At 36.6% G+C, this 22,859-nt stretch overlaps 1 protein-coding gene and 1 pseudogene across 1 annotated transcript in view; one reads left to right on the forward strand and one right to left on the reverse strand.

Annotated features, from left to right (window-relative positions):
- ROR2 (receptor tyrosine kinase like orphan receptor 2) overlaps window positions 1-22,859 on the forward strand; it is a 301,924-nt gene that overhangs the window by 120,482 nt on the left and 158,583 nt on the right. The window lies entirely within an intron of this gene.
- On the reverse strand, window positions 12,064-15,827 carry LOC122737350 (annotated as a pseudogene).

Below are 22,859 nucleotides of genomic sequence, written 5' to 3' on the forward strand. Positions count from 1 at the left end.
ATATGAAGTGGAACTTTGGGTTGTTTTAATGGTTGTTGATAGCTTGCATTTCTTCTTTGTTTCTTTCTTTTGCTAGATTAAAATAGATAAAGCATTTAAAATACATGATAGATTCTATACTCACAGTTTAAATTCTAGTGAAGGAAGAGAATACATAATAGAACTGGGAAGTATGGGTTATGGGAGGATATGTTTAGTGGATAAGATTGCTAGTGAGAAGTCTGAAGAGTGAGAAATGGAAGTCAGAGTAAAGTGTGCATAGTCTGGACATCTCATGAAATTTTGGTCTAAACCAGGGACTCATCAATCAGAAGAGAGGGGCAAAGGGCATATGCATTTCCAGGGTAAAGAAAAAATGCTGGAAGTGGAAAAGTCTAGAGAGTGAAGAGTAGAGTTGGAAGTAAGGTAAGTATGACCTAGGTACCTCATGAAGTTCATATAAGTTGGATATTATACCTTTCTTAGAGAAATTTCCTGTGAACATTTGCAAATTGTTTCCCTTCTTTCTGACTTTTCAAATGTGTATTTTGTTTGTACAAAATGTTTTCTATTTTGCATTAGAAATATCATCCATTTTATCTTTTGAGATCATGTCTATCCTTTGTTTAGGTAAAAATTCTCACTTGCCATAATTATGAAAACTATCTCCTTTTGAGATTTAACATTTAATTTCTGAAAGTTAAACAGTTATATTTTTGAAGGTTATTGGAAATAAGTTATAAGAAAACCTGTTCTACCCTTAGATATGACTCAAGGCAGTGATTAACCAATGCAATTTTGGCCAAAAAAGAGGAATAATCATATTACTTATTTCCATCACTCCAAATTTTCTCTTATTTTTAGATTTTTCTCAATGAACATTGAGAGTTGTGACAAAGGGATTGTCTTCAGATGATTGTCAGTGAAAGTAGTTCATTGTCAGGAATGTTGTTTTTCACATTCTAATGCTGTAGCACTTGAATTTCCTATGTCATTACATTTGAAAGTTATTTCAAACCCCTAAACCTGAGCAAGAAAGATACATATATGATTGAGAGAGAGGAATTATATAAAGAAGATAGTATGGAAATAGATATCCACTTCTCACTTTTGAGGGATTATTCATAAATTAGTTAGAAGGTAAATATTGTTTCAATATTATTAATATCCTGAGCACTAAATGTTCTGGATAATATTCCTATATCTGCTCCTAGCTACCAGTTGCAATACTTTGTTTACACATCACAAATATATAAAACATTATAGAGAAGCAGCAATAAGTAAGAATGTGTCTCTTTTTTTCTTTTTCTTGCTCAGGCAAATTGTCAAATTGAACTTCCTGTTTCCATATGTTATTTAGTAAACAGTCTTCTTCAGTGTTACACTCAAATAGAAACAGATCCCTGATGACTACATATTGACTTAGAAAGCTTCAAATTAACATTATCTATGTTATATTGTATCTTTTTTTGTTGTTGTTAAACATTTCCCAATTACATTTCAATCTGGTTGGGGTCGTACTCAGGAATTTTGCTGGCCACTTGCTATAGACTGCAAGTTTGAAACTTCTGGTCTTCATTATCGACAAAATACATAAGGTTTAAGACCTTCTGAAACACTGAGTAGTATCTCTTTAGAAGAGTGTCAAGAATCACTCAATTAATAGTTGCATTCTTAGATTTATAATCTTATACATAATCATGCTCCACATACTCTGGGGTCCAACCATACTAGCCTGCTCACTTCCACATACACAACATTCTCCCTCTTCTGTCTCTGTGTATTTGTATGGACTCCCTACCCTGGAATGCACCTTCTTACCCCAATCCTTTCTTTTTTTTCTCTTTTTATTCATTCATTGATTCATTGATTCATTCATTTTTGGTGTGGCAATTGGGTTTAGTGACTTACCCAGGGTTACACATCTAGTAAGTGTTAAGTCTCTGAGGCCGGATTTGAACTCAGGTCTTGGAATCCTTGATTTCCTTCAAGATTCAGCTCAAATATCAACTAGTGCCTTTACTGATTTCCCAAGCTGTTAATAACATCTATTTTAAAAACACCTTTTATCAATTTTGTATGTATTATTTATATACTTATATATTTTTATTTTTCTTTCAAAGTTTGATTGTAACTGCCTTGAGGGTAGGTGCAGTTTCATTTTTTAATCCTTGTTAATGCTTATTGATTAATTGATTTAAAAGGTTTTTAAAATAGTATTTAAAATATTTTATTATGTCAGTGTAGAATTTTCTTATTTTGGGGCAGAGTTTTGAGTGGGAAAAATTCTTCTGTTTTCAAGATTTTAATTACTCCTCGTTGTTTTCCTTTTTAATTGTGAAGATTTATAGAGATTTGTATAGGTTTTCCATTTCTCTTCTCCTCTTTTCCAACATCCCCAAATTAAAACCTTTATTTTTTTCATGTTCACTTGAACAGGATTTATGCTTGATTAAGTTACTGTCTTTTATCGTAATTAAAGGAAAATGTTGTAGGAAGAGAACTAAAAACTCCATTCATTCAATGAAAACCAGATTGTTGGACCTACAATGAAACAAGAGAGAGCCTGTCACATATTTCCTCTTTTCCTTGTATGCCAGAAAGATTTATCTGTTGTGAAAATGATTAAACCGAACCAAGCTGTGGATCAAGGCAAAAGAGAACATATTTACCTTTTTTTAAATAAAGGAAACAGCCTACTGCTAACATTGCTGATCACATGATGGGCTGTGCTGCCAGATTTAGCATGCATAACCTGTATCAGTAAACCATTCTACTTCTCAGTTCATGCCAAAAAGGATGGGGGGGGGGGTGTTGTTGATTTGGGTTTAGCAGGTATTGCTCTTTTGTAAGAGAAGTTAATTATTATGCATATGGGGATCCTGATTTGTAAAGATCTTCTCATGGTGCTGTACACCTTATTTTAAATAAAATCAGTGGGACAAAATATTTTAAAAGTGTATTTCTGGAAGACAATTCCTCCATCGTTTTGGATGTCAGGCTTGTTGCAGTTCCTTATAAAGATAACATACTACATAAAAACTTCAATCCACAGTATGAGATAAGAAAAGGAAGAAAACTCAATTCTTCATAATATTATTATGTTAGAGACACTGGCAGGAGTGGTCCTTTTTTAGATTAGTGAGGTACTAACTGACCAGATCATTTGAGTGTAGGAGAGAGATACAGATGTGTGAGATTTAAAATTGGATGCAAGAGCATTAAACTCCCCTTTAACCTTTCCCTTATATATATCCCAGACCAGTAAGTGAAAGAAGCCTCTGAGCTTTAGTTAGAGCTTTTATTGTTTGGGAATTAATTAGCCAACAAAAGAAGATGATGTTGATTAGAGAGATAGGAAAGTAGAAATACAAATAAATAGTCTTAGATCTAAGCTTAGTCTATATTCCGTATAGAACTCACCAAAATCCCAAAGCCACCTCTGAGGTTGAGAACCGCGTCAAGTGCGTGCTATTACAGAGGACCAGGCCGATCACCAAGGACCACGCTATCGAACCTGAGTCAGCATGTGTGTGCCAAGTGAGCCAGTCGAGCGAGCTAGTGAAAAAGAGCCCAACTTCCATTCTCTCCTTGCTTTTAAGCTCGCACCCGGGAAGTGGAGTGCTTAGCACAGTCTCCTCCCCGAAAGGGTGGTCCTTCAAAAACTGGCGTCCTTCAGTTATTCTAACCGACTGTTAAAAGCTTTCACTTTTTACCACAGATGCTATTTTTTAAAATCTCATAAACATTTATTTATACCTTCAAAACGAATTATAAAATGTTATCATATGGGCAGCTAGATGGTGCAGTGGATAGAGCACCGGCCCTAGAGTCAGGAGTACCTGAGTTCAAATCTGGCCTCAGACGCTTAACACACACTTACTAGCTGTGTGACCCTGGGCAAGTCACTTAACCCCAACTGCCTCACTAAAAAAAAATGTTATCATATATGACAGTATTACACATGTAAGGCTTCCCTGTTTGTTGCAATGCTATAATATTTTAGTGACTAAAGCTGAAGATGACTGTTGTATGATCTTGAGTTTAATATTGATATGTTAATTGAATGGAATAAATTATGCCATATGAGAAGACACAAGGCATACTGGAAAGAGATCCAGTCTCAGAAACAAGAAAACCTGGGTTCCAATTATGCCTCTGACATATTGGCTTTTGTTATCATATCCCCAAGCTCTCACATCTTCCAACTTCCCTATTTCTGTCAAATATACAAACACCCTTACATTCTGATAGTAATACTTTTGCAGTGATCCTAGAATCCTCACCCTCTCACCCCCTAGATATCTAATCAGGTACCAAATTGTGCCATTTCTAACTTTACAACATCTCTTCAATCTTCTCTCCACTCACATGGATAACAATTTAAATGCATGACATCATCTTCTTTCTCCTGGATTATTGTAATCAATTTAATTAATTTACATTACATTACAATCTAATGGGGAATATATATAGCAAGAATACAAAGTTGACTCCCTTCCTGAAGTCTTCCATTACTCCAGTCCATCATATATACTTGTTGCCAAAGTAGTTTTCCTTAAGTGAAGACCATACTATATGACATCCCCACCCCCACTTAATTCCTGTGGCTTCTTATTGCCTCTAGGAAAAAATATAAAATCTCCTGTTTAACTTTTAAAGCCCCACACAACCTGGTCCAACCTATCTTTCCAGTTTCATTGCATATTACTCTGACTCCTGAATTTTGTGACCCACCAGATTTGGTTACTTTATGTCCTTCTCACATTTTTATGCCTTTGAACTGACTGTTCCTCATGTCTGGAATATAATCCTGCCTTACCTCTCTTTCATAGAATCCCTCTCAAGGACCAATGAGGAAGCATGCTCTTTATGCCCTAATAGAGAGGTAATGGATCGTAGGTGAAGAATGAGACATGTGTTTGTTTTTTTTTGAAATGGCTAATATGGGGATTTATTTAGTTTGACATACATATTTGTTATAAGGTGAGTTCCCTTCTCTTTCCCTCCCCACACCCCCCTCTCAGAGGTAGGAAGGAGAAAAATTATTAACAGAAATTTTTTTTTAATAAACATGGTTAAAGAACACAGTCAGTTTGTAAATTTTCTAGTAACATGTGAATTCTAACCAAGTTTTGTTTATTCTGAGGTCTATCAGTACCCCTTAAATTGTGTGCACAATAAATGCCAAATAATTGGGGGGGAAATGCAATTGTTCAAGCAGCATCATCATCAATCTTTTTCTGATGCTACCAACTGCTAGTGCCCACCCACCCAAAATTCTTAAATTTAACTAATTTGTATGTATTTATATTTATCAACTTTGTATTCTTGCTATATATATTTTGATATATATTGTCTTCCCCATTAGATTGTAAGCTCATTATGACTAGAGATTGTTTTAGTTTGTGTAGTTATATTCTAAAAGTTAGCATATTGACTGGCTCATAGTAGGCCCTTAATAAATTCTCCTTGATTTATTGATTGATTATATGATGCTGGGTAAGTCACTTAGCTTTTTAATGCCCAAGGCAGTTTTATGCAACTAAATTGACAGAGTAGCTATAGATCTACATTGATAGAAGTTTCTTCACTTAGAATTTTTGACACAGATGAACTGATCAACCAATTATGTGTGTGTATGTGTGTGTGTGTGTACTGATACATACATATATATGTGTGTACATATATCTGGGCTTCATTACTTCTGTTAATACAATATAAGAAGTTCTTTATCTCACTGAAGTTACAATTGGAGTTGGAATTGAGGGTACAAAACATTCAAATTAGGGAAAAATTAATAACTACAGTGAAGTATTTTTATATGACATTGATACTAGAAGAGGACAAAATCTCATAACAGAATAACAATTAGGCTTTTAATCGTGTTTGGTAATTTGATTAGTGGTACAATACATTCTCATTAATTTGGACCTTATTAATTTGAAGTTTCAGGTAATTTGGACATGTGATTTGAAGTTTACCTTTTTTTTCTGAGGCAAAAAAAAAAAGGTTTTCTAGGCAAATTCATAAGAGAAATGGTATTGTCTTTAAGAGAAGATAGTAAAAGTATCCACTGCCATATAAATGTAATGTGTAAATATAAACATATACAAATAGAAGTTCATAGGACCTAAACTTGGATAGACGTATACATACTTGTAATAATACTGATAGAGAACTGAAGCCCAGTGAAGTAAAATCACTTGCCCAGAACCACACAGGTATTAAATGACAGATCTGTTATTTGAGCCTAGGTTTTTTAAAATTACAAATCCAGTATACTTTCTATTGTAGCATCAATATCCTATTTACACTATTTATAAATGATTTTATCTACTTATTAAAGCAAATTTCTTTATTATTGAAACTTTTGATTCTATATTGTATCATATATTAATATTATATTATGTAATATGTCAAAACAAGGTTATACACACTAGTATATTAATACATTTATGCAATTAATGTATTAATAATGATGATTAATATTAATAACTATTAATAAACTAGCACCAATATGCTATTATTACTGCTTATAAATATTTTACCTGTTTTTAAAGCAAATTCTTTGATAATGAAAACTGCAAGCTTTATAATATTTATTGCATATTCCATAACATGTACCATTACTATAGTAATGCAATTGATATAGTAATATGGTATATTCTACATGTCATATTAATATATGTTTTATATTTCATTTCTTTAAAATATTTAATAATTCAGTTTTCACTTGTCTGGATCTGGTTTCTTACTACTTAGGCTAAATTACTGAATTTGCATATCAGTATCTATATCTTCCTTTGGAAAGTTTAATTTCATCTTCCATATTCTTCATCTTCCTTATTTTGTAGTCTCTTTTCTTTTATCTTCTCCCTACCATTTCATTTATCTCTTATTTTCCTGGGCCAGACCATGGTTTGAAAATCATATGACTAGCTTGGAATTCAAAGAGCTTTAAGTGACTGCTAAGGTTTTTCCCCCATATGCAAACACTTAGCCATGAACTGCTGCTCTCTTAATGTGTCCCGGAGGCACCACAATTACCTTCCTTAGCACTTGGTCTTTCTTCATTTCCAAACTCGGTGTTCAAGTCTTTTTTTTTTTTTCCAGCAACAAACATTTATTTTATTTTCCAGTTACATGTAAGGGTAGTTTTCAACATTCATTTTCATAAGATTTAGAGTTCCAAATTTTTCTCCCTCCCATTCCTCCCCCCTCCACAAGATCGCAATCAGGTTATATATGTACAATCCACAAGTGTTTATTTTTTTTTATCAGTTCTTTCTATAGGGGTGCATAGTAAGTTTCCTCATTAGTTCCTTGGGATTGTCTTGGATCATTGCATTGCTGAGAGTAGTTAAGTCATTCACAATTTCTCATTGAACGATACTGCTGTCACTATGCACAATGTCCTCCCAGCTCTGCTCACTTCACTATACATCAATGTTCATTAGTCTTTCCAGGTTTTTCAGGGATCATCCTGTTTGTCATTTCCTGTAGCACAAGACCATTCCACTACAATCATATAACACAGCCTTTTCCATCATTCCTCAATTGATGGACATTCCCTTGATTCTCAATTCTTAGCCTCCTCCAAGAGTTGCTAAAATATTTTTTGTACAATTTTCCCCCCTTTTCTCTTTTTCATGATTATTATTGTTAATTGTTTCCCTTCCATCCTATTCCTTTCCCCATGATATTTATTCTATTATCCATCTTCTTTCATCCTATCACTCTTCAAAAGGGATTTGCTTCTGTCTGTCCCCTCCCCCACTCTGCCCTTCCTTCTTTTGCCCCTCTCTCTTTATCCCCTTCCCCTCCTATTTTCCTTCAGGTTTAGAGAGATTATTCCACCCAATTGAGTGTGTACATTATTCCCTCCTTGAGCCAATTCTAATGAGATTAAGGTCTTTGAACCAATTCTGATGAGTGTTAGGCTCATTTACTGCCCAGATTAAACAGATTACTCCACACAGTTGGGTGTGTCTGTCAGTCCCTCCTTGAGGCAGCTCTGATGAGTTTAAGGTCTTTGAGACTTTTCTGATGAGTGTAAAATTCATTTACTGCCCTGATCTTCTCCCATCTCTTCCCCAACTCCATAAGCCTTTTCCTGTTATTTTCATGTAGGATTTCACTTCTGCCCTTTCCCCTCCCCCAGTGAATTCCCTTCACCCCTCAATTTAACCCTAAAGATGTTATCATCTAGTTAAGTGACACAGTGGACAAAGCATCCCCCCTGGACCCAGGGGGATCCCAGGGAAAACCTGGCCTCAGACACAAGACAGTCGCCCACTGTTCGACCCCAGGTATGTCCCCCAGCTCCAATTTTTTATGGTTCTCTAGGGTCTTGTATTTGAAAGTCAAATTTGCCATTTAGTTCAGATCTTTTCATCACAAATATCTGAAAGTCCTCTTTTTCATTAAAGTCCCATTTTTTCTGCTGAAATATTGTGCTGAATTTTGCTGGGTAGGTGATTCTTGGTTGTAATCCCAATTCCTTTGCCCTCTAGAATATCATATTCCATGCCCTCTGTTCTGAATTCCTCAAAAGTTCAAACTATTACAAACTTAGAGGAATACTAGTTTATTATAGCTGTTGCACTAAAAATCATTCATTCTTTAAGTGGTGTTTAATTTTTAATTGGAAAAATACCCCACCCCCTTTATTTTCTCTTTTCTCCTTCCCCTTCCTTGTCCTCATCCATGGCTGTAAGTGCAATGGCTATCTAGGGGATGATTCCAATATTGATCAGCAGTGCTTTTTTAGGACTTGAGATAGTTTGCCTTGCATTAGGCATCCTGGTGGTCTCCTGTTCCTATTGCTCACAGTATTGGTGCTAGACTTAGTACAGACACCCAATTAGTTTTAGCCCACTGCAATTCAAAATTTCCAAACTCAAGTGATTCTCTAATTAGCCTCTTCAAGTAGCAGGGATTTAAGGGATGACTATACCCAGTTAAAAAATCATTTTCTTAGATCACTTATTAATGTTATTCAGAAAATATCCTTAGGTATATCCAAAGTATTCTATGGATTAAAACATTACTCCATCTTCTTGGTGTAACGATTGGAATGGCGCCACCTGCTGGAGACTTACTGTAGAAAAGCTCTACCATGAGGTGAACGTCTTTGAGGGCAAGACCATGTGTCTTTTCTTTGGCATCAGGAAGTGAGATTGGCTTGTGGGAAAAAGAAAGGGGAGCCTGGTGCTCTGAGTCCTGTGGACTCTCGCGGAGGACGGAGCTAGAAATGTGCACTCCCTTTAATAGATAGATGAATATAGGCCTTTCTCTCTTTACCAAATTCTTATTCTCCTTAATAAATGCTTAAAAGTCTAACTCTTGCTAAAGATTATAATTTATTGGCGACCACTCATTAGATATTTTAGACAGACTAGCTAGAATTTTAGCCTTTAACATTGGCATTAATTCTTTTTTCTTTTTACATATAAGGTATTTTATTTTTTCCATTACATGTAAAGATAGTTCTCAACTTTTGTTTATACGAGCTTTACAATTTCAGATTTTTCTCCCTCCCTCCCCTCCCTCCCCCCTCCCCCAGACAGCAGGCAATCTGATATAGGTTATATCTATATACATATACATATATATATATATACATATATATATATATATATATATATATATATATATACACACACATATATATACACATAACATTAATCCTACTTCTGCATTAATCCTGTTATAAGAGAAAAAATCAGAGCAGTAATGCAAAACCTCAAAATAGAAAAAAAAAAAACCCAACAGCACCCAAAACAAAAGAAACAGGGGGCAGCTAGGTGGTGCAGTGGATAGAGCACCGGCCCTGGATTCAGGAGTACCTGAGTTCAAATCCAACCTCAGACACTTAACACTTACTAGCTGTGTGACCCTGGGCAAGTCACTTAACCCCAATTGCCTCACCTAAAAAAAAAAAATTAAAAAATTAAAACAAAAGAAACAGTATGGTTCAATCAGCATCTATACTCCACAGTTCTTTTTTTTTCTTTTCTTGGATTTGGAGATCCTCTTCTATCACAAGTTCCCTGGAACTCTTCTGTGCCATTGCATTGGTGAGAAGAATATAGTCCATCTCAGTAGGTCAACACTCAATGTTGATGATACTGTGTACAATGTTCTTCTGGTTCTGCTCATCTCACTCATCATCAGCTCACGTAAGACCCTCCAGGTTTCTCTGAACTCCTCCTGCTCATCATTTCTTACAGCACAATAGTATTCCATTGTATTCATATACCACAACTTGTCCAGCCATTCCCCAATTGATGAGCACCCCCTCAACTTCCAATTCCTTGCTACCACGTAAAGAGCAGCTATAAATATTTTTGTACATGTGGGTCCCTTTCTCCTTTCCATGATTTCTTTGGGAAAAAGACCTAAAGGTGGAATTGCTGGGTCAAAGGGGGCATTAATTCTTAAGATGACCAGAGAAGAGATGCATTAAAGAGAGAGTCTCAGGTCACTAAGTTCATTCTGCTGCCTCCAGACAGTAATTGTTTCAAAATGACCGAGAAAAATGACTTTTCTTTTTCTCAAAAACCTTCAGGAAATTGGTATAATTTATTTCAGTATTCTACTCTAAATTAAGTTTCTCTAAGGATAGAAATTATTTGTTTTCTATAGACTGGCTGATCAAGACTAGAAAGGATGCTTTATCTGAGAAGAAAAATAATGAGCCCAGACACATTTCTCTTTATTTTCTACAAAACATATCCTTTAATACATGAATACTATTTTATCACTAAAGATGAGTCTTTATGTTCCTGCTTGCTTTGGAAGATTCTACAATATAATTGACTCCTTTCTTTAAAAGGCTCATCTGTTTTGCATTTAGAGGGAGTTTAAACACCACTGGGAGATGTTAGAATGGGAGTTGTACTTAAATTGATTCATGTGTGCTTCTCTTCCTGTAAAATGATTCTGTAAGCAGGTTTTTCTCAACATCAAAAGGCAACACTGAACCCAATGGCACAGGGCTTGAATCATGTGGAATATAATTTGTGGATACAGTGAAGAAATGAACAACTTCTCATGCTTCACTGAATCGTCATAGGTTTAATCAAGAAGGGAGTAACACTAGGTCTAGGCTTGACAGGGTGGTGTTTGTATTTCTGTTTTCCCTAAGCATGGTTATGATAGAATTTAAAGAAAATGGATTTTTATATTAACTGAACTTTTGTATAGAATTTTTTTTTATGCTTGAAATTAAGCTTATGTAATGAGTATAATTAGGGGAAACTGCTGGATCAACTCTGGCTCTAGTACACCCTATGGAGCATGCCTTGGAGCTTGGCCCCTTCTGTTGACAGATGTGGGCTCCTCCTGGTGATGATATACAGATTGTTCCAAAAGTCTTTGTGTAGTTTTAAGTTATTAAGACTTTTCAGGACACCGTGTGTGTGTGTGTGTGTGTGTGTGTGTGTGTGTGTGTGTGTGTATGTGTGTGAGAGAGAGAGAGAATAATCTTGGCCATTTTGGTGCTGACTCAGTGCTGAAATACTTGGTTCATTGGGTTGACACATCTATCCTTTGGCCCCTGTGATGGCAGCAGGGGAGGGGGTAGCATCAAAGAGGCCTCTGACTAAGGAAGAGCTAGTCATACATCAGACCTTAATGAGTGACCCTACTCTCTGATGTTATTTCTTCCTGTCTCTAGAATATATGACATATAATCGACTCACTCTCCTTTGTGATTAGCCAACTTTGACAGAAAGGGTTAATACTTGCAAATGAAAGCTAATGTAAGGCCTTGGCTGACTGAGCTTGGTCCTAGGCTATTTGCTGCCTCTTTTTTTTTTGTGTTCCTCCCCAGCTCTTCTCCCCCAGGCACACAGCAAACTGTTATACTGAAATGGATGTTTTCTAAACTTGTAGGCATCCTTGTAAATTCAAGAACATTAGCGTTCTGGGTCCCTTAATCAGCAACACTTGTAGTATGTGCAGTTCTCCCTACAGTTACTATGTAAGAGAAGACTACCACCATCAGACCCATTATCTTTTTTTTTCTTTTCTTTTTTTTTGAGTTAAGCTTTTTATTTAATGTTTCAAAAAAAATATTTATTCAAACAGACCAAAGCCCATGTCATCATCAGACTTCCTCAGCTTCTTCTTCTTTTGCTTCCTCTTTCTTCTTCTCCTCAGCTGGGGCAGCTATGCTAGCAGGAGCAGCACTAGCTGCTGGGGCAGGTCCACCAACTCCTACATTGCAGATGAGATTTGCAATGTTTACATTGTTCAGGGTCTTTGCAAATAACACAGGCCAGAATGGTTCAACTTTTACACCTGCTGCTTTAATGATGACATTAATTTTATCCTCCATGACTGTAACCTCATCATCGTGAAGGATGAGAGCAGATTAGATGCAAGCGAAGCTCGGAGATGGCCATTTTGGGAGAAGGGTGAAGAGAGACTTGTTTGTAGTGGTGCTAGTCGCCAGCTGAAGTGAAGATTCACCCCAACGTGGCCTTAGTTTCCGAAGAAGAGCAGACCCATTTTCTTGCCATAAAAAAATAGACCTTGAGAGAAATGGTATAGAGTTGGGTTGAAGAAGAAATTCTAATTTGTTCGTCCTACAAAATTTTTCATATTTTAAAGTTTTAAGTAGCAATCTCCCAGAAGGTGATAATCAGTTAATCAAGTACCCACTCTGTGATAGACATTGTGTTAAGTTGTTGGGATACAAAAAGAGGCAAATGACAGTCCTTGCCCTCAAGAACCTTAAAATTTAATAGTTCTGCTTCATGTTTAAGTATTTCTTAATGTACATTTTTCACACAGTGTGTAAACAGTTGTTCACACACTGTGTGTGTGTGTGTGTGTGTGTGTGTGTGTGTTTGGCATTTCTTTATGTGGAAGAAATAAATAGCTACTGTGTTCCTGATTTAAATTGAGCATCTTTTTACTCACTTTTGGTGAGAGACTTGAAACATGAATCAAATCTAAGCTTTAAATTTTGATTTTTGACTTTTGCTAGAGCTGTAAGCTGGATTATAAAGAACAAAAGATTTACAGAAAATATGCCTAATCTTTCTCTTTTTTAAAATTTTGTTTGTTTTTGTTTTTTATTTGTTTTTTATTTATTTAGAATTTTAATTTTCTCAAATTACATGTAAAACCAAATTTTAACATCAATTTTTTAAAACGTTGTGTTCCCAATTCTCTTCCTCCCTCCCTCCTACCCTGTTTAAGAACTCAAGCAATTCAATATGTTATACATGAGTAGTCATGCAAAACATTTCCACATTAGCCAGATTGTGAAAGGAAACAGGTAAAGGAACTAACAAAAAAAAAATTTTACTTCAATCTGTATTCAGATACCTTCAGTTCTTTCCCTGTAGATCGATTACATTCTTCATAAGTCCTTCAGAGTTGTCTTGAATCATTGTATTGCTGAAAATAACTAAGCCATTCACAGCAGATCATCTTACAATATTACTATTATTTTATATATAGTACATTTCCCTTTGCGTTAGCTCATGTAGGTCTTTCTAGGTTTTTCTGATAGCATCCTGCTCATATTTCTTTTATAGTAAACTACATTTATTGCAACAACAGTAATAGATAACATTTATATAGTACCCTATACCTGACAAAGAATTTTCTTCACAATAGCCCAGCAAAATAAGTACCATAGGTTTTATCATCAATATTCAATCCTCATCATTATCATCAATTAATCCTCATCTTTATCAATCAGTCCTCATCATCAATCAGTCCTCATCAACATCAATTAATCCATCTTCATCTAATCATCATTAATCCATCCATCCATCCATCATCATTATCCTCATCTTACATTGCTCTTGCCTCTGCTTCCAATTTTTTTCAGTTACTATTGCTAACTGTGTTTCCCTCCATCCTATTCCCTCTCCATGATATTTATTCTATTTTCTATCTTCTTTCACCCTATCCCTCCTCAAAAGTGTTTTCTTTCTTACTGCCCCCTCCCCTAATCTGCCCTCCCTTATGTGAAAACACACACCCCTTATCCCCTTCCCCTCCTACTTTCCTGCAGGGTTAGATTACTCTACTCAATTGAGTGTGTATATTATTCCCTCTTTGTGCCAGTTCTGATGAGAGTAAGGCTGACTCACTCCCCTGCACCTTCCCCACCTTCCCCTCCACTTAGTAAGCTTTTTTCTTGCTTCTTTTATTTAAGATACTTTACCCCATTCCACCTCTCCCTTTCCTTTTCTCCCAGTGCCTTCTTCTATCACCCCTTAATTTTATTTTTTTAATGATATCTCATTTCTTCATACCCAACTCACACCTGTGCCCTCTGTCTAAATATACTCCATCCACCTACCCTAATAATGAGAAAGTTCTTGTGAGTTACATGTATCATCTTCTCATGTAGGAATGTAAACAGTTTATGATTTCTTTTTCCTGTTTACCTTTTTATGCTTCTCTAGGGTTTTGTATTTGAAAATCAAATTTTCTATTCAGCTTAGGTCTTTCACCATGAATGCCTGAAAGTCCTCTCTTTCATTGAATTCCCATCCCCCCCCCAAAAAAGATTATACTCAGTTTTGCTGGGTAGGTGATTCTTGGCTGTAATCCCATTTCCTTTGCCCTCTGGAATATCATATTCTAAGCCCTATGATTGTTTAATGTAGAAATTGCTAGATCTTGTGTTATCGTGACTATGACTCTACAGTACTTGAATTGTTTCTTTCTGGCTGCTTGCAATATTTTCTCCTTGGCCTGGGAATTCTGAAATTAGGCTACAGTATTCCTGGTGGTTTTAATTTTGGAATCTGTTTCAGGAGGTGATTGGTAGATGCTTTCAATTTCTATTTTACCTTCTACTTCTAGAATATCAGGTCAATTTTCCCTGACAATTTCTTGGAAGATTATGTCTAAGCTCTTCTTTTGATCATGGCTTTCAGGTAGTCCAATAATTTTCAAATTATCTCTCCTGGATCTACTTTCCAGGTCAGATATTACCAAGGAGATATTTCACATTGCCCTCTATTTTTTTATTCTTTTGGTTTTTCTTTATTGAGTCTTGCTTTCTCATGGTCATTAGTTTCCATTTGCTCAATCCTAATTCTTAAGCAATTATTTTCCTCAGAGAGCTTTTGTATCTCTTTTTGCATTTGGCTTTTCAAGATTTTGACTTTTTTTTCATGACCCTCCTCTCACTTCTCTTTCCATTTTTTCCTCTGTCTCTCTTACCTTATCTTCAAAGTCCTTTTTGAACACTTCTGTGGCCTGAGACCAGTTCATATCTTTCTTGGATGTTTTGGATGGAGGAGCTTTGACTTTGTTATCTTCTGAGAGTGTATTTTGATCTTCCTTGTCACCAAAGAAACTATCTAGGGTCTGCATTTTTTTCTGTCTGCCCATTTTGCCAGACTATTTCTTTACTTTTAACTCCTTGAAGTGGGGGCAGTGCTTCCAGGGCATATTGTCCCAAGCTTCTGGGGGTCCCTATTGCTACAATTTAAGGAGAGGCATGTTTTATATTCCCCTATCCTGTGCTCTGGTCTGTAAGTGATCACAGGCCTTCTTGCTCTTTAACTTGGGAACAGAATTCTGTTTCATTGCAATTGCAAGCTCCAGCTTTCCTGTGCCCCTTCCCCATCTGGGCCACCACTCAAGACTGCTTCCTAGTTCTGAGAATGGGCAACACAACAAAGTTCCACCTCAGCACCAACAGACTCCTGCAATCTCCCCTGGCCAAATACTTGACCCCCTCACTGCTCTGTGAGCTGAGTTCCAGAAGCAGCTTCTGTCTCACCTGATTCTAAGGCTCTGGAGGCCTGATTCTCTGGGTCTGGGTCTGAGTCTGCATGGTGTGGCCTGGATCTGAACTCCATGCTCACCCTGGTACAACAGACCTTTCCTGCTGACCTTCTAAGCTGTCTTTGGATAGAAAATGATGTCACCCCATCTTTCTATGGGTTCTGCCACTCCAGGAATTGTATTATGCCATTATTTGAAGGGATTTGGAAGAATTTGGGGGAGAGCTCTGAGGAGTCTTTCCTCCATAATCTTGGCTCTGCCCAGCCAACTAGGACACTAACCTTTAGAGGCCAAACTAAACCTAGGATTAAACCTGGTGTGCATGTATGGGAACAGATCTCAGGGACCTTTATAGAAGGGAAGCTCTCTAGCCACCCTGAGTCAAGCAACAAGTTGTGTTGCTCAACTATGAAATAAATATCCAATTCTATGTTTTCTAGGGGAACAGGAGGAGGTTGTATTCAATAGGATTTGTTGAATTCACTTTTTTTGGATGGGAGAGGGAAGAAAGGAAACAAGTGCCTACAGTGTGCCAGGCATTGTGATTATCTCATTTGATCTTGCTCAGGTCATATAGGTAGTAAGTGTCTGAGGCTGGATATACACTTAAGTCTTTTTTACTTCAGACCCAGTATTCTTTTCACTGCACTACCCAGCTGCCTCTAGAAGAGCACTTAAGCATCATTAATTCTAGGGCCAATAAGAGAATATCATATTTCACTTTAGTACATAATAAATTGAATTTATATCCTCCAGAGCAAGAATTCTGAGCCTTTTTTGGTCTGCCATGAATTCCTCTTCCATTCTCAGGAAGCACATGGATCCTTTCTTAGAATAATGTTTTTAAATCTCTAAAATAAAATAGGATTATAAAGGAAACCAATTTTATAAATATATGGCAATGAGGGTTAAGTGACTTGCCCAGGGTCATATAGCTAGTTAGGTATCAAGTGTCTGAGGCCAGATTTGAACTCAGGTTCTCCTGAATCCAGGGCTGGTGTTCTCTCCACTGTGCCACCTTGCTGCCTGGAAACCAATTATATTGAAATAAAAGACTGATTTATTTTGTAGCTCCTGAGTTGTGTGGTTCTGCTAATTCAGACTAATATAAGATCTCTAGGTCTAATGTGTTAACAGCTAGTTTTTTTGAGAGGTAGTGGTATTATGTAAAATATTTTTAGAAGCCATGCCTTGAATAAAATGGTTGAAATATTTGACATTATTGAAGTCCATGTTCTCAGACCAATTCACCTTCAAGATGGGGTAAGATCATTTTTTTTAACATTTATTAAGCTTTGTTAAATTTATTAAACAACTATGTGCCATATACTGTGTAAAATGTTTTACAAATACTGTCATACTTTATCTTCACAACAACCCTGTGAGCTAGGTGCTGTGCTATTATCCGAAATTTTACATCTGAGAGAACTGAAGCAGTGGTTAAATAACTTGCTAAAGGCCACGTAGCTATTAAGTACCTGTAGTTGGATTTTAACTCAGGTTTTCCTGAGTCTAGTTCTTCTGGCCACCTATCTACCTAAACATATCACGGGAACCATAGACCAGGAATTATATTTTGACCTGTAAAGTTCAAGGGATAGTGAGTAGCCTAAAGGGAATTAATGAGTGAAACAATGAATTAATGGGAAAAAAGTACTCATTAAATTTGCCAAACCCTGTATTAAATGCTAGGGATACAAGTACAATAGAGAAGACAGGCTCTGCCTTCAAGGAACCTGTATTCTAATAAGGGAGATAATCCTTATAGTCCTAACTAAGGAGTTTTATTTTGTTTTGGAAAGTTAAAAGGATGGATGTTGAGTTTAACTGTAACCTTTTCCTGGGGCAATGGCAGAATTACTTTGATTATTGTTCCAGAAATGGAATGGGAAGGGCAGGGTTACTAATCTGAACAGCAGGGCCTCTGGGCAGGAGTTGCACACATGAAAGGTTTAAGACTTCTTGGGAATAATCTCTGGTTTAGAAGGTGAAATGGCCATACAATTCAAAGTATGAGCAAGATCTTGAAAGTCTATATAATCAATCCCTCTTCATATGGGAAATGGCATATCTGAATAAACCTGAAAAAGTTTCATAAAGCTTTTAATATTTAACTCCTAAAGACCAGCTTTTTCAATCACTTGGCCCACCCTTTCTCTGAACTTTGTTGTTCTCAAAGGTATAATTGTGGGATTGCTGTCACTAGTTTCATTCCTAGATCTCATTCCACTGTTTTGCTTTCTTGAAGTAGGAAATGTTTCCTATTCATTTGTCATAGAGGTGTTGTAGATTATTGTCATGCAAAGGCTATCTGAAAGAAAATAATAATGAAACACTTATTAAAGCATTCATAGACTATGAATGACTTAATTATTCTTAGCAATACAGTGATTCAAGACAATCCCAAAGGGCTATTGATAAAGCATATTATCCACCTTCAGAGAAAGAACTGATATTGATTAAAAACAGACTGAACATGCTATTTTTCACTTTCTTCATTTTTTCTTTTATTCAAGTTTTCTTATAAAAATGAATAATATGGTAATGTTTTACATAATTGCACATATATAACCTATATCTTATTGCTTGCCTCTTCAGGGAGGGGAGGAGAGGAGGGAGGGAAGGAAGGATATAATTTGGAATTCAAAACTTTAAACTAAAAGATTTATTATTATTATTTTAAAAAATAATTCAGAGAAGAAGGAAGTTCAGAGGACATAGACAGTGTAATATTGGTAGTGTTAAATGTAATATGCATTAGGCATAGACCAACATCTTACTTCATATGTCAAAATGGGGACATGATTTAGACATAAAGGGTGATACCACAGGCAAATTGAGAGGAAGAAATAGTTTCTCAGATCTATGGAGAGGAGAATAATTTATGACCAAAGAAAAGATAGATAAAGAATATTATTGGATTGGGGGGAAGTTTGTGTTGGTTCTTAGGTATTCCTCAATAAAGAATTACACTCTTGCACATACTCCAATTAGAATTAAAGTGGTCTTTTATGTGGCACTAGGAAAGTGACCCAGTGGGAAAACAAAGACTTCACCCTTCAGGGAGGAGGGCTTAGAAACATTTCCCTCTTCAAACAGAAGGAAGGCAAAAGCTTTTATAGAAGATAGATGGGGTGTCCACTTGAAAACTTTACCTTTTAAGGTGGGGTGGAGGAAGCTTGGAAGCTTGTCATATTCCTGAGAGTTGGGGGGGATTTTTTTGAATTGATGGTCCTGGCTTTGGGGTTATCTCTGTCCCTAATTCCCTTTCTTGCAATAGAATTTGATCTCTCTTTATTTCTTAGGTATGTCTATCCTGCTATCTAGTTGGCCAATCTAAACTTTAATAGTCCCTCCATATGTTTGTCCTGTTATCTGGTAATCTTTGGTTTTGCTTCTCACAAGAGAAACTTCTCCTGAATTATTCTTAGCACCATGTCATCATAAATTGCAAATTGTATCATTTTGATTACATTTAATTTAAAGCGTTTGTACAAACAGAAGCAACACATCCAATATTAGAAGGAAAGCAGAAAGCTGGGAGAACGGAATCAAATTAAATAAGAATACAAGTCATTCCCTAGTTGAGAAAGAGCCAAAGGATATGTATGAACAGGCAGTTTTTAGATGAAGAAGTCAAAGCTATCTATTGCCATATGAAAAAATGTTCTCAATCACTATTGATTAGAGAAATATAAATTAAAATAACTCTGAGGTGGTAACCTCACACCTACCAGATTGGCTTATATGACAAAAAGGGAAAACAAATGTTGGAGAAGGCATGGGAAAATAGGAACACTAATGCATCGTTATTGGAGCTGTGAACCAATCCAGTCATTCTGGAGAGCAATTTGGAATTATGTCCAAAGGGCAATGGGGCTGTGCATACCATTTGACCCAGTAGTACCACTGAAGAGATCATAAAAAAGGGGAAAGGACCCACATGTACAAAAATATTTATAGCAGATCTTTGTGGTGCCAAAGAATTGGAAATTGAGGGAATGCCCATTAATTGGGGGATGGCTGAATGAGTTGTCATATATGAATGTAATGGAATACCATTGTGCTGTAGGAAATGATGAGCAGGCAGATTCCAGAAAAACCTGGAAAGACTTTTGTGGACTGATGCTAAGTCAAGTGAGCAGAACCAGGAGAACATTGTGCACAGTAACAGAAACACTGTGATGATCAGCTGTGATAAACTTAGCTCTTCTCAATAATACAATGATACAAGACAATTCCAAGACTCATGATGGAAAATTCTCTCCACATTCAGAAAAAAGAACTAAATGCAGATTGAACCATACTATTTCTACTTTTATTTTGAGGTCTTTCCCTTTTGCTCTTATTCTTCCTTCACAACATGACTAATATGGAAATGTTTAATGTGATTTTATATATATATATATATATATATATAAAACCTATATCAAATGGCTCTCAATCATGGGGAGGGGGGAGGAAAGGGAGGGAAGGAAAAAAATTTGGAACTCAAAATCTTATAAAAATGAATGTTGAAAACTATCTTTACATGTAACTGAAAAAGATAAAATACTATTAAGATTGAAAAAAGTTTAAATGTAATATGGATTAAAAATCTATAACAGAGTTTCATGATTTCATATACAACCTTCTTTTGGGCCTTTGTGTTTCATAATGTTGATGTTTATAAGTTCATGATTATCAAAGAAAATTTTAAAAAGACTATTTGAGTAGTACTATCAGATTCCCACAGTTGTGTTAAGAGTGATAAGTGAAAATGTTCCTAATTAAATTCTTAAGCAGGGGCAGCTAGGTGGCTCGGTGGATGGAGCACTGGCCCTGGAGTCAGGAGGACCTGAGTTCAAATCTGGCCTCAGACACTTACTTAGCTGTGTGACCCTAGGCAAGTCACTTAACCCCAATTGCCTCACACACAAAAAATTCTTAAGCAAAGAATTATTTAGTTAGTTAATATTTGTGTACCATTTATTGTATGTTTGTCCTCATCATGCTAAGCATGGTAGGAAATACAAAAAGCATAGAAGGCATAGACCTGGCCTCAAGGAGTTTACAATGTAGTATGTATAAACAAGACATTTACATGAAACAACTAGAGATAAACACAAAACAGTATATACGGTCAGAATCTACTGGTTTCATTAGTGTGAAATGATTGTGTCTCTACTGGCTACAAGATCAGAGGTTTGATTGTAGTTATCCCACCACCTCTGTGGGCTTTAGAACAACAGAAAAGAAGACAACTTTTATTGAAAATACTATATTAAACTTAGAAGTAAACACAGGATAAGTTCTGGTTCTTTACTATTTCTGAAAATAGATACATGTTCCAAATTTTAAATGAGTGGCTATAAAATATAGACACAATAATACCTTGGCATTCATTAGCTTTGAAACTACCTGTATTTTGCATGTGATGAATTTCCACTAGGAAAAAAAATGCTTCAGTGTTCAATGCTTGCTTTTCACTCAGCTAAAACCTGTGTGAGTCAAGACAGCCTCAGCATCCTGTGGTACATACTCCTCCAGCCTGCTTCCTCTGCTGGGGCACAGCTGTCACCACCATCACTACCACTGCCAAGGTTATCACTAGCACTGCTGCCTGGAGAGCAGGGGAGGAGGAGAGGAATGGAGGAGACCTTCATTCAGCCCCCTCCTCATGTCAACCCCTTCCCCTACCACTGTAGCCCATTTCCCTTGCCCCATAGTGATGCTGGCTATGCTGGTCCTAATGCTCCTTAGACTTAGACATAGTTTCCTGACCCTGCACCCTCTCCACCAGTCTCCTTCTGAAGCCCCAACAAGTCTTCAATGGTGATGAGAATGGTAAAGTGAAGTTAATTTTTAAAATTTAACTATTGGTTTTTATTTATGTCTGCCTAGTTTTAAGGTTTTGTATTAAAAAAAAACCCATTGGGGCAGCTAGGTGGCACAGTGGATAAAACACTGGCCCTATATTCAGGAGGACCTGAGTTCAAATCCAGCCATAAACACTTGACACTTACTAGCTGTGTGTCCCTGGGCAAGTCACTTAACCCCAATTGCTTTCCAAAAAACCCAAACAAAAACAAAAACAAAAAGCCAACCCCATCAATTTATAAATTGCCAGGTAAAATGTGAAATTTCTGAGGTTCAGAAATGGATTATTTCAGTTTTCATTACTCCTTATGGGAACAATTCATTGGGTAGTTGTTTTTGCCCTTTGTTGTACCTTCTGGAACCAGTTAATGATGAGTACCATGGTACTGTGAGATTTAAAATTGGATATTAGATCATAAATCTCCCCTCTTTAACCTTTCCCTTAATTTATCTCCCAGACTAATAAATGGAAGAAGCTTCTGGTTTTCTAGTTAGAGCTTTTATTGTATGGTAGTCACAAGGTGATGTTGATTAGAAGGATAGGAAAGTAGAAACACAATACAAATCGTCTTAAGTCTAAGCTTAGTCTATATTCCGTATAAAACTCACCAAAAGCCGAAGGCCACCTTTGGGGAGAGAGAGACTATGTCAAGCGCGTGCTGCTGCTAACCGCAAGCCGGGCCCACTTGAACTCTCATCAGCATCAGCCTGTGCAGTGCAGTCAGGAAACCAGCAGAGCAGGAAAAAACTGCCACTTCCATTCTCTCTTTGCCTTTTAAGCTCACACTCCGGAAGTGGAGTGCTAGCAGGCAGTCTGACGTGTGAAGCAGGCGGACTGGCATGCGTAGCTCATGCCATTGGTCTCCTCCCTGAAAGGGTGGTCCTTAAAAAAAAAAAAACTGGCGTCTTTCAGTTATCCTAACCGACTGCTAAAAAACTTTCATATTTTTTTACCACAGTACCATTGTATAACTATAGATGCAGATATAATATATTCTCTAGGAGCAAAGTGTCTTTGAACAAAGACTTGGAAGGGGATAGCGACTCCAGTCTCCTTAATACTGAGTTGTTGGCAGCAATAGCTGAAGAGGAGGATGTTGATCAGTACAGGTGGATCAAACAGAAGCTAGGAGTTTGCCTGAGAGTCAGGTGGCACTGACCAGGTCACAATGTTTTGGGTTATCTGCAGCTTCTGTGTATTGGGCTTGAGATGGTTCCTAGGGAAAGGAGTCCCTTCCTCTCATGGG

The sequence above is a fragment of the Dromiciops gliroides genome, chromosome 1 (assembly GCF_019393635.1).
Source record: "Dromiciops gliroides isolate mDroGli1 chromosome 1, mDroGli1.pri, whole genome shotgun sequence".
Lineage (NCBI taxonomy): Eukaryota > Metazoa > Chordata > Mammalia > Microbiotheria > Microbiotheriidae > Dromiciops > Dromiciops gliroides.